Below are 14,201 nucleotides of genomic sequence, written 5' to 3'. Positions count from 1 at the left end.
TCTTTTTGCAATTCTAAGAACTTATGAGTAAAAGCAAAACAAAAACTTGTTATATCGCCACACTACATCTGCTATATGTAATAATAAGAGCCTGTCTGTTAGTGTGGCCGACATAACGCCAAGAGTTAAAAAAAAACCTAAAGACCTGAAATGTTACGCGCTTACTAAGGGGATTCCGAGGGTGTGCACCTGGGTATTATTATTTTTTATATTTTTATCTATAATAATAACATAGCATTTCTGTGTGTGTGTGCTTGTGTGACCGCTATGGATCCAAAAGGAAAGAATCCAGAGACCTAAAAATTTGCAAGTTTTCTAGATTCCCTACAGCCTTATAATTCTACTTCCTGAATGTTTATACAAACATTTTTTTGTTTTGTTTTTTCTAATTCTCACTTACTGAATGAACAACACGTGGAGGCTTTCTGCCAAAAACCATTTTTCAAATTTTCAAAAGAACCATAGGAAGAAAAATACAAAACTGGTGAATTTTAAAAAAGTTGAATTGAACTAAGTTTGAAAAACAGGAAAAAATATGAGCCGGAGAATAATGGAGAATGAAAATAATTCATATAAAAACATAGGAAATAGAAAAAGCGAACCTGAGAAGTTAATTTAAAACTATTTGCTTTCAAAAAGAACTGAATTGAACTAAGTTCGGGAAATGGCAACAAACAAATCAATTAAAGATTTTACCAATTAGGGTTGCTATAGAAGTAATTAAGATAATAGAGACGTTTGACTGATACACTGAGACCTCTGCGAATCATGAGCGGATCTTGGAATCCCTCAGTACAGCGTGAGTTTTTATGCTAGTGTCTAATATAAAAGAGTTACAAACTACTGCAGAAAAATCTGCCACGCATGTGTAATTGAAGAGAAGTAACTTTAGTTTCCAAAATATTCTCCAGACCATTTACGAAAGAATAAAATTTACAATTAGAGATAGAAAGGAACAATATCTTATTGTTGTTATTGTTGATTATTTGTTTGGATTTTAGAACTGTAATTAATTTTGTATTGAATAGTTGTAACACCAAATGAGACATATTCTGAAATTTCATGGAAACTCTTCATTTTGGTTACTAGTTGATAGTGGAACTTGTATTTCGTAACACATTTATATTTCAGCTGAAATACAAGTTGTTCTATTAGATGCAAATAATTTACGGATTCATCCTTTTAAGACGGTATTATGGCCTTGAATATTGAAATAAATCAATCAGATCGCCACTTTCAGGCCAGTTATAAGATGTATGTAATTGGGGCGTTATAATGTGGAGGTCAATCCCACTATTCGTTGGTAAAAGAGTAGCCCAGTATTGGCGGTGAGTGGTGATGATTAGCTGCCTTCCCTCTAGTCTTACACTGCTAAATTAGGAACGGCTAGCGCAGATAGCCCTCGAGTAGCTTTTCACAAAGTTCAAAGCAAACAAACTTGTAAGTTTGCGTACCACGTGTTTCATAGTACATGACATTTTAATAGTTAAAATAGTCAAAAACAAACAAAACACCAATCTCGCATTGTTGAGAAAAACGAGATATAAAAGGAATTTTGGTGTGCAGTAAAATATTGTTTTCAAATACCCTCCATCCAAACTTTTCTAGGCAAAGGCTAATGATTGTTGATGTTTCTGTAATGTATGTATGTTTAGAACGCATTCGACAAAATCTTTTCAAACATGATCTCAAACATTAATTTTAACACTGGCTTTTGTAAATACCTGAACTTTTCATGATTTAATTACATTTTCTCATAACAAGTGTTGTGCATCTGCTGTAGTTTCTTAGAACTTATTCCAGTTAGCCCATAAAATGATGAAACAAGTTTCTCTGCAATTGTCGACTCGTTAAAAGTTATCTTAAAAATAAGATAACAGATGTTACGGAATGGTCAGGTAAAAATCACATGATATCAATCCGATTGAAAATTTATGGGTTGAGTGAAACCAATTAATGAAAGATTACAAGATGTACATGAAAGATGAAGTTTTTGAAGCGCTCAAAGAAGGATGACAGTCAATCACTCGGACATTTCTGCACCAACTCATTGAAAACATGACACGTTAATGTAAAACAGTTCTGACATCCAATGAAATAGCGACTAAATATTAACTTGTAAAACTGGTTCGTGTTTTTTGGGTTTCACTTTTATGCTGATTATTTCAGAGAAACCTCAGTTTCATTATTTTGTAGGCTAATTAAAATAAGAAGATCTATGAAACTACAGCACGTGCACAACAGTTCACACTCTCCACCCACCCCCACAAGGTCTAATTCCTCCTTTTGTTAAAATTTTGTTTTTTCAATATCGCGCAAAGCTACTCGAGGGCTATCTGCGTTAGCTACCCTTAATTTAGCAGTGTAAGACTAGAGGGAAGGCAACTAGCCATCACCACCTACCGCCAACTCGTGGGCTTCTCTTTTAACAACGAATAGTGGGATTGACTGTCACATAATAACGCCCCCACGGCTGAAAAGGCGAGCATATTTGGTGTGAATGGATTTCGAACCCATGACCCTCAGATTGTTAGTCGAGTCCCTTAACCACCTAGCCATGCCGGGCCAAAAATTTGGACTACAAGACTATAACGGAACACAAAAGGGTTCATTCATCAAAAGTTATAAAGCGCTTCATAATTAAATCCAGTGATCGTATCACAATAATTTAAACACGTTACTTTATCTGCAGTAATCTCAATTACACTGGCTTACATCACAGATAAGGAAAATTATCACAGAAAACAAGAGGATCTGCAAGAAATGTGTATCGCGGAACCGAAACTGAAAACTGCATTTAAGTGAGTTATAATAAAGAGACTGTATGTAATGACGAACCAGTGTAAACTAGCGTTTACTAGTCAAAATAGACGAGCGCACGAAACGTCGGACTGCGTTTCTAGGTAACTAAGAGAACTGTATGAATTAATTATCAATCTGTTCAGAGGATGATCCAGTCTAGACTGAGAAGGCAGAACGTTATGTATACGAAAACTAGTATATCATCCATTGTACAATGCTGGTGTTATCTGCGTCAATGGGGATCCCTTAGGTACAATAAAGGAGAGTTTAAATCTCCCAGGTATTTCAAAACGTAAAAACAGGTATGCCACCAGATAAATCAGATGTAAAATCCGTAAATAAATCCACGCCAAGAACATCTGTGTGAACTATCTAGAAATGTCTAAGTGTGTGTAATTGGCACACATAGAAAGATCAGTCCTACACAAAGTAAATTCCTTAGTTGTTAATTTTTGGCAATGAAGTTAAAAATTTTGCTCTCCAGATAACAATATAAAGAAATATTTAAACCAATGTTTTACGGTTCGCTACTACTTGGCCCGGTATGACCAGGTGGTTAAGGCACTCGACTTGTAATCTGAGGATCGTGGGTTCGAATCCCTGTCACACCAAACATGCTCGCCCTTTCAGTTGTGGGGGCGTTATAATGTGACGGTCAATCCCACTATTCCTTGGTAAAAGAGTAGCCCAAGAATTGGGTTCTGATGACTAGCTTGCTGCCTTCCCTCTAGTTTTACGCCGTCGTGTAGTTTTGCGCAAAATTCAAAACAAACCCTCAGGTGCTACTTCATCAGGACTAATAATGAAAGTACTACAATTCTGAAAACTAATTAAGTTAACTTTTTGTCAAGTCTTAAAATGGGAATATTTGGAGTGCTTAAAATAACTCGAAAAAATCCAATTTTCTAAAAGATAAGAGGGGGGAAATGTGGTACTTTTCCATGTACCACATACAAAAGAATGTATATCTTTGTACTTGTAAACTTTAGAGCTGTTTTAAATCCGGTATTTCGATCGTTTATTTTGAAAAGAAAACAAACAAGCATATTTATAAATAATTGTAAGTTTGAAGTCCAGTATTAGATGTCTGTTGTACAAACGTAAGACACGTGATAACCTTATGCATTACTGTACCATTAAGAAGTGTAATAATCACTCGATCGTTTGCTAAATTGACCAAAAATGCTTTCTATACGGTGGTTCTCTCTGTACTTGAATATCTGTGCTGAAATACGTGACTGTATTTAGATAACTATGTTAAAGTGTTAAGTAATTTGACATAAACCGAGCTTATGTCAACGTAAACTTCCATTAGAATCCTTTTCTCAGATTACTTTTAAAACTACACAACTCAGCCTTGCTGTGTTTACCTAATATTAACTACAACAACTCAAGCCTTGCTGTGTTTACCACATATTAACTACACAGCTCAAGCCTTGCTGTGTTTACCACATATTAACTACACAACTCAAACCTTGCTATGTTTACCACATATTAACTACACAACTCAAGCCTTGCTATGTTTACCACATATTAACTACACAACTCAAGCCTTGCTATGTTTACCACATATTAACTACACAACTCAAGCCTTGCTATGTTTACCACATATTAACTACACAACTCAAACCTTGCTATGTTTACCACATATTAACTACACAACTCAAGCCTTGCTGTGTTTACCACATATTAACTACACAACTCAAGCCTTGCTGTCACATAAATTACAAGCAACTCCAGTTTCCCTCATTTTCCCTGAAAACTTTTTTTTCTGATAAACTTTATGAAAATACTCTGACTAAACTGGAATTGCGGTGGACACACATACACACACACTTGGACGTATTGTTTGTTTTTGAATTTCACGCAAAGCTACATGAGGACTATCTGCGCTACCCGTCCCAAATTTTGCAGTCTAAGACTAGAGCAGCTAGTCATCACCACCCACCGCCAACTCTTGGGCTACTCTTTTACCAACGAATAGTAGGATTGACCGTCACATTATAACGCTCCCACGGCTGAAAGGGCGAGTATGTTTGGTGTGACGGGGATTTGAGCACGCGACCCTCAAATTATGAGTCGATTGTCTTAACCACCTGGCCATGCCGGGCCCATTTAGACGTACAAACGAAACTAAATGCAGTTACCATACAAAAGGTGGATTGTGAACTGGCACGTGACAGTTCACATCTATTGCTAACGTGTGCGGAGTTATAAACAGATTAGATTGGATCTTAGTGGTGATCACTCACGACACTAATCGTGATTTCTTCATGTCTAAAGTAAAAGATAAATGACCTTCCTCTGGTTGAATTTTCTAGTAGAACTTATCACAAACAGTCGAGCAACTCGTGCCTCGTATAAAATTTTGCAAAGGAATTAAGTATTGCAAGCTTTATCTCACCAACCGGAAGGAAGATCTGATTCATTGGTTCTGTGAAATATAAAACTTGCGTCTTCAAATGACTCAGTAACAGACCTATCAAGTTGTTTTTCGTTTCAAAACAGTATTTCAATATCAGCTAGCAAAAACAAACTTATACGAGAGAGTATATTTATTATAATGACAAGTCTGTTTCTGAATGTGTATCGTTTCCATGCAGCAGAAAGCACAGTTTGTTTGAATGTGTCAGCACCACGTTAACGGTGGATGATTCCACGCTGTTTGTTAATTACTAAAAAAAATAACAATAAATAAAAAACACAGCTTCAATGAAACCATTACTTGGACTTCTTTTACCTTGACCTTCAACACATAGTAAGCTTATTCCAGTAAACAGTTATCAAGTGTTATGGGAACCCAGTATCATGGACAACATGTAGAAGTTCAAATTAAAATAAAAATTGTACACAACTGAATAAACTCTACACAATCTCCAATAATCTTCATGGAAACTGGTAGTAAATATATCAGAACTAGCGATTGCAAGTGTCAAGTAATACTAATCCAAGACGCGAAGAAAAGAAGATTGTTTGTTTGTTTTGAATTTCGCGCAAAGCTACACGAGGGCTATCTGCGCTAGCCGTCCCTAATTTAGCAATGTATTTGTTTGTTTTGAATTTCCCACAAAGCTACACGAGGGCTATCTGCGCTAGCAATCCATAATTTAGCAGTGTAAGACTAAATCATCACCGCCCACTTCCAACTCTTGGACTATTCTGTTGTCAACGGATAGTTGGATTGACTGTCATATTATAACGCCCCCACGGCTGAAAGGGCGAGCATGTTTGGTGTAACGGCGATTCGAGTCGAGCGCCCTAACCACCTGACCGTACCGAGCCACCAAAAAAGAAACTCTTTAGTAATTGTATGGAAGGTTCCAGATGATATACCTGAAAACGAACTGACTGAGTCATTATTACATCAGCTTCGAAAAGTTATTTTATAGACTGTTAAAATCACCAAACGTAGATTAGGCCCAACCTGCTATTATTTTATTTATAACAAAAATTGTACAACTTTATTTTACTTCAAACCATTCAATTAATCAGTGTAATTGGTTACTATTTTATGGAAATAACGCAAGGGGGCGCACCTTGGTAACAGTAAATATATATTGATTTGAAAACCAAAGACCAGAAGAAAAAAACAACAACAGCGTCTCACATACAGAACGTAAAAATTACACTTCGAGAGTGGTAATACGTATTATAGTAAAAGAGGTGTCTACATTAGAAAGACTCGCATACTGGTGGGGTTACACAGTATATCCCAGTATTTTTTACATGTTTAATCTGTATGAATATCATATTGCTGTCTGTTGTATGACCATGTAACTATATCGCAGGGTGTGGATGGATCTTCATCAAAGTTGGTCTGAAGGTCAGTTAGCTCTATGTGATGGAACGCATAAATTTTCAGTTTTGTAATTTGCGGTTGTTATAATTGCGTTTCTCACCACTACTTCGCCCCCTGTAGATGGATCTTCACCAAATTTGACCTGAAGGTTTGTTGGGTCCATGTGGAGATAGATACAAATTTGTGGTTTCATATTTTACGATTTTTTTTTTCTGTTTTTATGCGCGTTTTAATTTATTTTTATAATAACATATAAAGGAAGCAACTTTTCATGTCCTTCGATAACGTTTTATTATTCATGATTTTAGATAATTTCTGTCCACGGGAGGGGTACTCCAGCTGGTATTATAATAAGGTTAAACACATTTCATTAAATGCTAAACTGTTTTTCTTAGGCGATACAAAATTATCTTAGAGACCTAAGTACTCATATTAACATTTTGAATATGAAGAGCACCTTATATGAGACTTGGGCTAAAGATCCAAGTCAAAGACCCTAGTAGCCATCCACACTTTAGAGGAAGAGCAACCTGTCAGCAATATTACCACTGTTATCAACTAAATATAAACATTTATTGCCACAATTATAATAACGTAGACCGTCTTCAGCAATATATTGCGCTTCGAACCTTGGACCTAATAATCTCTAATTTGGTATGCTCGGGCGACAAAAGAAGCATACATTATTAATAGACGTACTTTCAAATATGCCACTGAAAAGATTTTTGTTTTGTTTGTTTGTTTGTTTTTGAATTTCGCACACAGCTACTCGAGGGCTATCTGTGTTAGCCGTCCCTAATTTTGCAGTGTAAGACAAGAGGGAAGGCAGCTAGTCATCACCACCCACCGCCAACTCTTGGGCTACTCTTTTACCAACGAATAGTGGGATTGACCGTCACATTATAACGCCCCCACGGCTGAAAGGGCGAGCATGTTTGGCGCGACGGGGATGCGAACCCGCAACCCTCAGATTACGAGTCGCACGCCTTAACACGCTTAGCCATGCCGGGCCCTGAAAAGATTTAATTAGAATTTCTGATATATCTGATTACTCGTTTATAAATGTAAAAATAGAATACGTAAACATCACATTGTAGGTTCGTTAAGCACGAGACATTTCTCAAACGTCAGTGTCTAGTTTTAAGGTATTGTAGACTGATATATCATTTCATACTTTAGAATTGATCTGAATGTTTTCCTAGTTTTTTTGAGGGTCGTGGGTTCGAATCTCCATCACATTAAATATGTTAGCCCTTTCAGCCGTGGGGGCGTTATAACGTTACAGTCAATCCCACTATTAGTTAGTAAAAGAGTAATCCAAGAATTGGCGGTGGGTGGTGATGACTTAGCTGTCTTCCCTTTAGTCTTACACTGCTAAATTAAGGACGACTAGCGCTGATAGACCTTGTGTAGGTTTGAGTGAGATTCAAAAATCAAAGTATATTACTTCAAAATGTAAACAGGCTAGATACCAGGATTTGATGCCCGTGATTGGCAGAGAACAGATAGTCCTCGTGCAGCTATGCGCGAAATTCAAAAACAAACAACAAAGTCGTGGCATTTCAGTTTCCCAACTACAAGCAGGTTACTTGTGAAGAAAATACTGTTGCTAAAGGTACTGTTTTAGCCCTTTGGAGACTCCTTAATGGCACAGCAGTGTATCTGCGAACTTATACTGCTAAAAGTCGGGTAACCCTTTGTGTGTAATAATAAAACAAACAAACAAACAAATTAGCTTCGTTGGCAAAACACTTTAAATATTTTCTATCTTACAAACGAGTTGGATATTTAAATACGTGTTTTTCTGATGTTTACAAAGGAAGAAGGGACGGCATGGCCAGGTGGTTAGAGCGTTCGCCTCTTAATCTGAGGGTCCCGGGTTCAAATCCCCGTTACACCAAAGGTGCCGCTGCTTCAGCGCAGACAGCCCTCGCGTAGCTTTTCGCGATTCAAAAACAAACAAACAAATCAAGAATTTCTATACATAATTCTTGTGGTCTGACAGATACCGCAATTATTCACACAGGACAGTAATCAGATGCAAGTCTTGTAAAATAATTTTCCTCATGTAAACGAGATGAAAAAACTGATTAATCGAAGAGTACGGATGTTTGTTTTATGTAAATAAAAGAGAAACCGGCCTTGACTCCACACTACGCTTCTGCACATACGAATACACATGTTACCACAGTTCATGTATCTATGTTGTGTTATCCAGAACACAAAGTTAGCTGATGAACGTTGAAGTGTAAAGTTTCCAGCCTGTTTGTGGTCGTGTTGGAATAGTTGAAGGGGAAAAGGTGGGTGTATGAGAGCAAGTTTTATGAGAACTGTCTCTATGTGACATATCGAGGAATGAATGAAATTTAAAATTGTGTTTGGAATTGATAATTCTAAATTATAAATATATATATATGTATATTCTTGCCGATAAATATTTCCATACCAAAATGTAAACTTCAGCGAGGCCTAATCTCTTCGTCTTCCGCGAATGCAGTGGCAAGTCTACGGATTTACAACGCTAAAATCAGGGGTTCGATTCCCCTCGGTAGACTCAGCAGATAGCCGGATATAGCTTTGCTATAAGGAAACACACACGCATACAGCTTCATAACACAAAAAGCTATTTACAAAAGCTGGCCTAATATCAGCCAGTTTCAGCGTCTGGCTTACGTTTTCGATTTTTTTTCTTCAGAGTATTCGAAGTTACAAACTGTCCAGATAAAAATGGTCAAAGACACTATACATAGAAATTACGAATAAAATTTCAAATTGTGACAGAAATATTACATTTTTCACGTTGCAGAGAACAGTTAAACTTAAGAATTTCATTATTACATAAACAAACAAACAAAAACGTACATATGATCGCAGGAACAGCGACTAAGTTAGACAAGTATGAAAATACAACCAGTAACCAAGTTAGCATATAAACTGTAAGATACGGTTCAAAATTTTCAAATTACAATATTGTAATAATGGTTCTAACTGATGGTTATAGAAAAAAAAATACTTAGATGTATAGTGCGGTTGCCACGGTTTTAGGTAATAAAAGAAATCAAATAAACTTCCATTACTCGTGAGAGATCTCATCAAGACTATTTTTGAATGGTAGTGTTTGCCGAAAGCAATGAATAAAATGCACGTGCAGATGCAGGAAGTTCCTACACTCCCCCTTCGTATACAACTTTTTTTTCGGTTTTTTGTTGTGTTTTTTTCATTCACCACAGCTTTTTGTCTGTTAGAAAAGATGTGCGTTCTCATACTCCTGGCGAGAACTGAAAGAACGAAACAAGAAGATACGCGGTCTCCCTTTAAACCTAAAAATAAATCTCACCATCGTTTTCTTCTCGCGTCTCTTGTTAGTCGCTAGTTTCCTTCTCTTTGCCCTCACTTCATTCATGAAAACCGGATGTCAAGCGATAGGGACAGAGGTTAGAGCAGTTCTGAGGGAAGACGATTCACAGTTATGGTTGTCAGCGTTGAAAGAAGTCTTAATAATAAGACTCCAACTATTCATTATGATTCAATGAATTCAATTCCGCTTTAGCGATTCACGTTGAAGCTGGATTTATAATAGTAATAATATCATCGTCTTTTATATAATTTACAAAACCAAATCGTGTTAATTTTGGAAAGATTTATTTTTCCTCTGGTTGATACACATTTGGTCGAGTGTGGCCCAGTGGTTAGCGTGTCGGGTTATGGATTTGCGGATGTATCGTTCGATTCCTGTTACAAAAAAACAACAACAAAAACTTCGCGCTTTGAGGCGGCAGTTACGTTTTATGGGTGATGGTAAAAATCCCCTTATTTGGTAAGGAAAGAGTAAAAGCCCGAGATTAAGCGAGTAATATTAACCAGCTACCTTTCCTATAGTCTATTTATTAAAAATTATTGATGGTTATCGCAGATAGTCCTTGAATAACTTTGCGTGCATGCCCAAAAATAAACAAACAATCGAGAAATATTTAGAGAGTTACGTTAAATATTATACTAATATAATATTGTATGATGTCAGAAAAACACTTAGGCCCAAAAAGGCTTGATACTAAATTATAAAAAAAAAACAAAAAACATATGGCCTGAGCGCTTTCGAAAAGTGGACCCTTCTTATTCAGGGGTAAACTGAAAATATAACATTTTAGATACCCTGCGCCACCTACTAGCAGATATGGACAGGATCGATATTCTGTTTTGGAAATGCCATCTAAATGAGGGGACAGACGAACTCCCATAAATACTAGCGATATATGGGGTAAATTGGAATCACATTCCTAAATATGACAGCTATGGGTCTTGCGACATGGACGATGAAAATTCGAGCACGTGCTTATCGTATAACTGTTTTCCCGTTCGCAGACTGAAGCTATGTGTAACAAATGTAAATAATGGTTACTATATGTTGCTGGATGATATTTTAACTTTCGACTGATCTGCGGGTTTTACAAGATTCGTTATTACTTTTGCTCTCGAATAAAATTAGTACTTAAGGAAAACATTTTCATTAACGCGCTGTTAGTAAGTGAAGTTTATCATGTGCGAGTTCCTAAGTTGAGGAAAGTTTCTTTCTTTTAGAAACTAAATTTCTGCCATGAATAAAATCAAATAGAAAGATTAGAGTAAAAGGTCTATGTTGTGATGGTAGCTTTGGAGATAAAGGGTTATCCACAGTTCCGCCACCTGGTGGCTTAATTTTCTAACTTCATGGAGTTAAGACATACTTCTGTGTTTCTCTTAAACACTCCCCAGTGATTCAATAGTTAGACTGAAGGCTTACTCGCTAAAAGCCGAGTTTAGATATTCATGGTGGGCAAAACACAGCCCATTTTGTGGCTTTTTGCTAAAAAAACAAACACATTTATTTAAAGAGTTAAATACTTAGTAAATAGTCCATGAATGGGTTAACCTCACAGGACCAGAAAATACGATTTTCGTTAAAGTATTTGTGAACTAAAAGTAATAAAACACGACGTATTCTATTCAACTCTTAAGTTCCCAGAATAAGATCCACAAGACAGAGCAAGCGGTCCATAGCACGTGCAGAGTTCTTCTCTTTGAAACTCCCGTAACATCGAACAAAGTGTCTTCAGCGAGAATTTTCTTTATTGTAATAAACATGTCTACACAATAATGTTTACGCTTGTAATTTTAAAAGACCAAACTAAGATTATGCTTTATTTATTACCTTAATGTGTCTACTATTTAAATTTTATATTTTATCATTAGGTGAGAGGGGGCTCAGCCTGTGTGTTTAGGTATTGGAGAGGCACTAATACTAAAAAGTTTAAAACGCCACATTTAAGTAACGGGGTGTCTATCTTTCTTCTAAATCAATAATGATTAAGGTAAGAGCAGAGCATGTGCCTATGATAACCTTAGGCTATCACACTGAAGCAAAGATCAGTCTTTTTGTATTTTGTGTTGACTGTGAATAAGGTGTTTTTCATTATTTTTGTATTTAATTTGTATATAGTGAGAAAGTGGGTGTATTCTTATCCTTGCCTGTTAAAGGTCACTAACCTGCCAGGTTGTTGGTGGTTAAATCCGATACGTCTGGTCAATACTACAGTACGGAAGTATAAAAAAAATATATGAAGAGTTTAAAAAAATAATAATTTTGTAGCATAACAAAAAGTCGATATTTATGCGTTCCTTAAAAAAATCACAAGTCTGTACTGTAGTTTCTACACACTACAACTCTAAACGTACAGGGTGTGTCCAAAACGTCTGGAACCGTAGGTGGTATTGAGGCTATTTTTAATTTCAGGCACGTGACTGATTATTGAAGTGCACTTTTAAAAAGCGAGAGAGGTGAATTTTTACCTTTTATTTTTACCCTTATTTAGTATTTTAATTACATCGATGCGCAGAGTAAAAAAGTGTGCAAATTAATAATATTACGGTACTAGTTATTATAGCCGAAAAGTTGTAAAAGTGGAACTAAGTATCTGTTTTTGCCACATAAACACAATTTTAAAACGTTTTGCCTGCTGTTATTTGTAATCATACCTTGACTTTGCCCTGATTTTAAAACATTAAAATTACTATTATTTGCAATCTTACATTGACTTTGCACTAGGTCCGCATGACTAAACGTGTTAAGGCGTTCGAGTCGTAATCCGAGGGTCGCAGGTTTAAATGCCGGTCGCACCAAACATACTCGCCCTTTAAGCCGGGGGGGGCGTTATAATGTGAGGGTCAATCCCACTATTCGTTGATAAAAAGGTAGCCCAAGAGTTGGCGGTGAGTGGTGATGACCATGGGAGATTTTTTTATTTCATAGAATGATCCCGTCAATTCAAGTTTTGGTTCTAAAATATTAATTGTGCACATCTGAATGAACAATTATCATATCAATCAATGCCATTTTAAAATGTTTATTAAAAAGACAAAATTCGTGCGATCACAGTATTCTTGACTGACTGTTAAATGTCAAAGCAAACGTCTGTGAAAAATGAATGATTCGTTAGAGGATTAATACAGTTTTGTACTACAGCCACGTAATCTAGAAAAACACTTGATGATTGTTTGCTTTTTAATTTTGCGCAAAGCCACACGAAGGCTATCTGCGCTAGCTGTCCCTAATTTAGCAATGTGTAAGACTAGAGGGAAAGCAGCTAGTCATCACCACACACCGCCAACTATTGGGCTACTCTTTTACCGACGAATAGTGGGATTGACCGTCACATTATAACGCCCCACGGCTGAAAGGGCAAGCACGTTTGGTGTGAATGGGATTCGAACCTGCAACCCTCAGATTACGAGTCAAGCGCCTTAACCACCTGGCCATGCCGGACCAAAATTGACGAATTGCCATGAGTGGAGAAGCTTGCGATAAAAAATACACTTAGAATTAAAACAACAACGTTAATGATTCGCAAGTAATATGTGATGTGTGATAAACATTCATTGAAACGATGAAGACTTTAGCATGACAGAAACTATAAGCTTCTATAGGTTAGTGAAATCTCAGGGGGTAGTACATGAGACATTTTTATTTGACTAGAACTGAACCACAATAATTAATTCAGTTATTTAATCCTTTAGGAGGATACTTTTTTCCGGTTACATCACGCTCAAAATTATTATCAGGTAATTCAAGTTGAAAGCCAGAATTATCGTCAACTTGCATACGTTCAGTTGTCTCTTCGAGTGGAAACACTGCAGTGACTTGATGACATCTCGGATCCGTATTCTCATAAAAATCAAACAATTTCCAACTGAATAAATTACCAATGTTTTGAAAAGGCTTTTGTCTGTTGATTCTGCGCGCACGATTCACATTTCTAACAAGAATTTCAAACGAAAACCACTAAAGGGTTAAACAAAAAATTGTTTTTGTGAATGAAACGTGGATCAAATTATCAAATAAAAAGTATTCTATTTTGTAGACTTTCACAAAGTGACCAAAATTTATTATACCGGAAAATTGTCTTAAAGTTATCATATCAAAATGGATATTCCATCAATGAATGCTCTAAAAATATTGAACACACACACACACACATATATAATATTTAATTTTGCAATTTTTTTCAGGCCTGGCATGGTCAGGTGGTTAGAGCGTTCAACTCACAATTAGAGAGTTACAGGTTCG

At 36.4% G+C, this 14,201-nt stretch overlaps 1 protein-coding gene and 1 long non-coding RNA gene across 15 annotated transcripts in view; both read left to right on the top strand.

Annotated features, from left to right (window-relative positions):
- Positions 1–14,201, top strand: part of LOC143252643 (zinc finger MIZ domain-containing protein 1-like) — a 211,316-nt gene that overhangs the window by 122,704 nt on the left and 74,411 nt on the right. The window lies entirely within an intron of this gene.
- On the top strand, positions 8,433–13,853 carry LOC143252650 (uncharacterized). Its single transcript, XR_013029093.1, has 2 exons — positions 8,433–8,901; positions 13,652–13,853. It is a non-coding gene; the product is annotated as an uncharacterized LOC143252650 (long non-coding RNA).

This window comes from Tachypleus tridentatus, chromosome 6, assembly GCF_004210375.1.
Source record: "Tachypleus tridentatus isolate NWPU-2018 chromosome 6, ASM421037v1, whole genome shotgun sequence".
NCBI classification, from domain to species: domain Eukaryota; kingdom Metazoa; phylum Arthropoda; class Merostomata; order Xiphosura; family Limulidae; genus Tachypleus; species Tachypleus tridentatus.
This window is presented reverse-complemented; position numbering and strand designations above follow the sequence as displayed.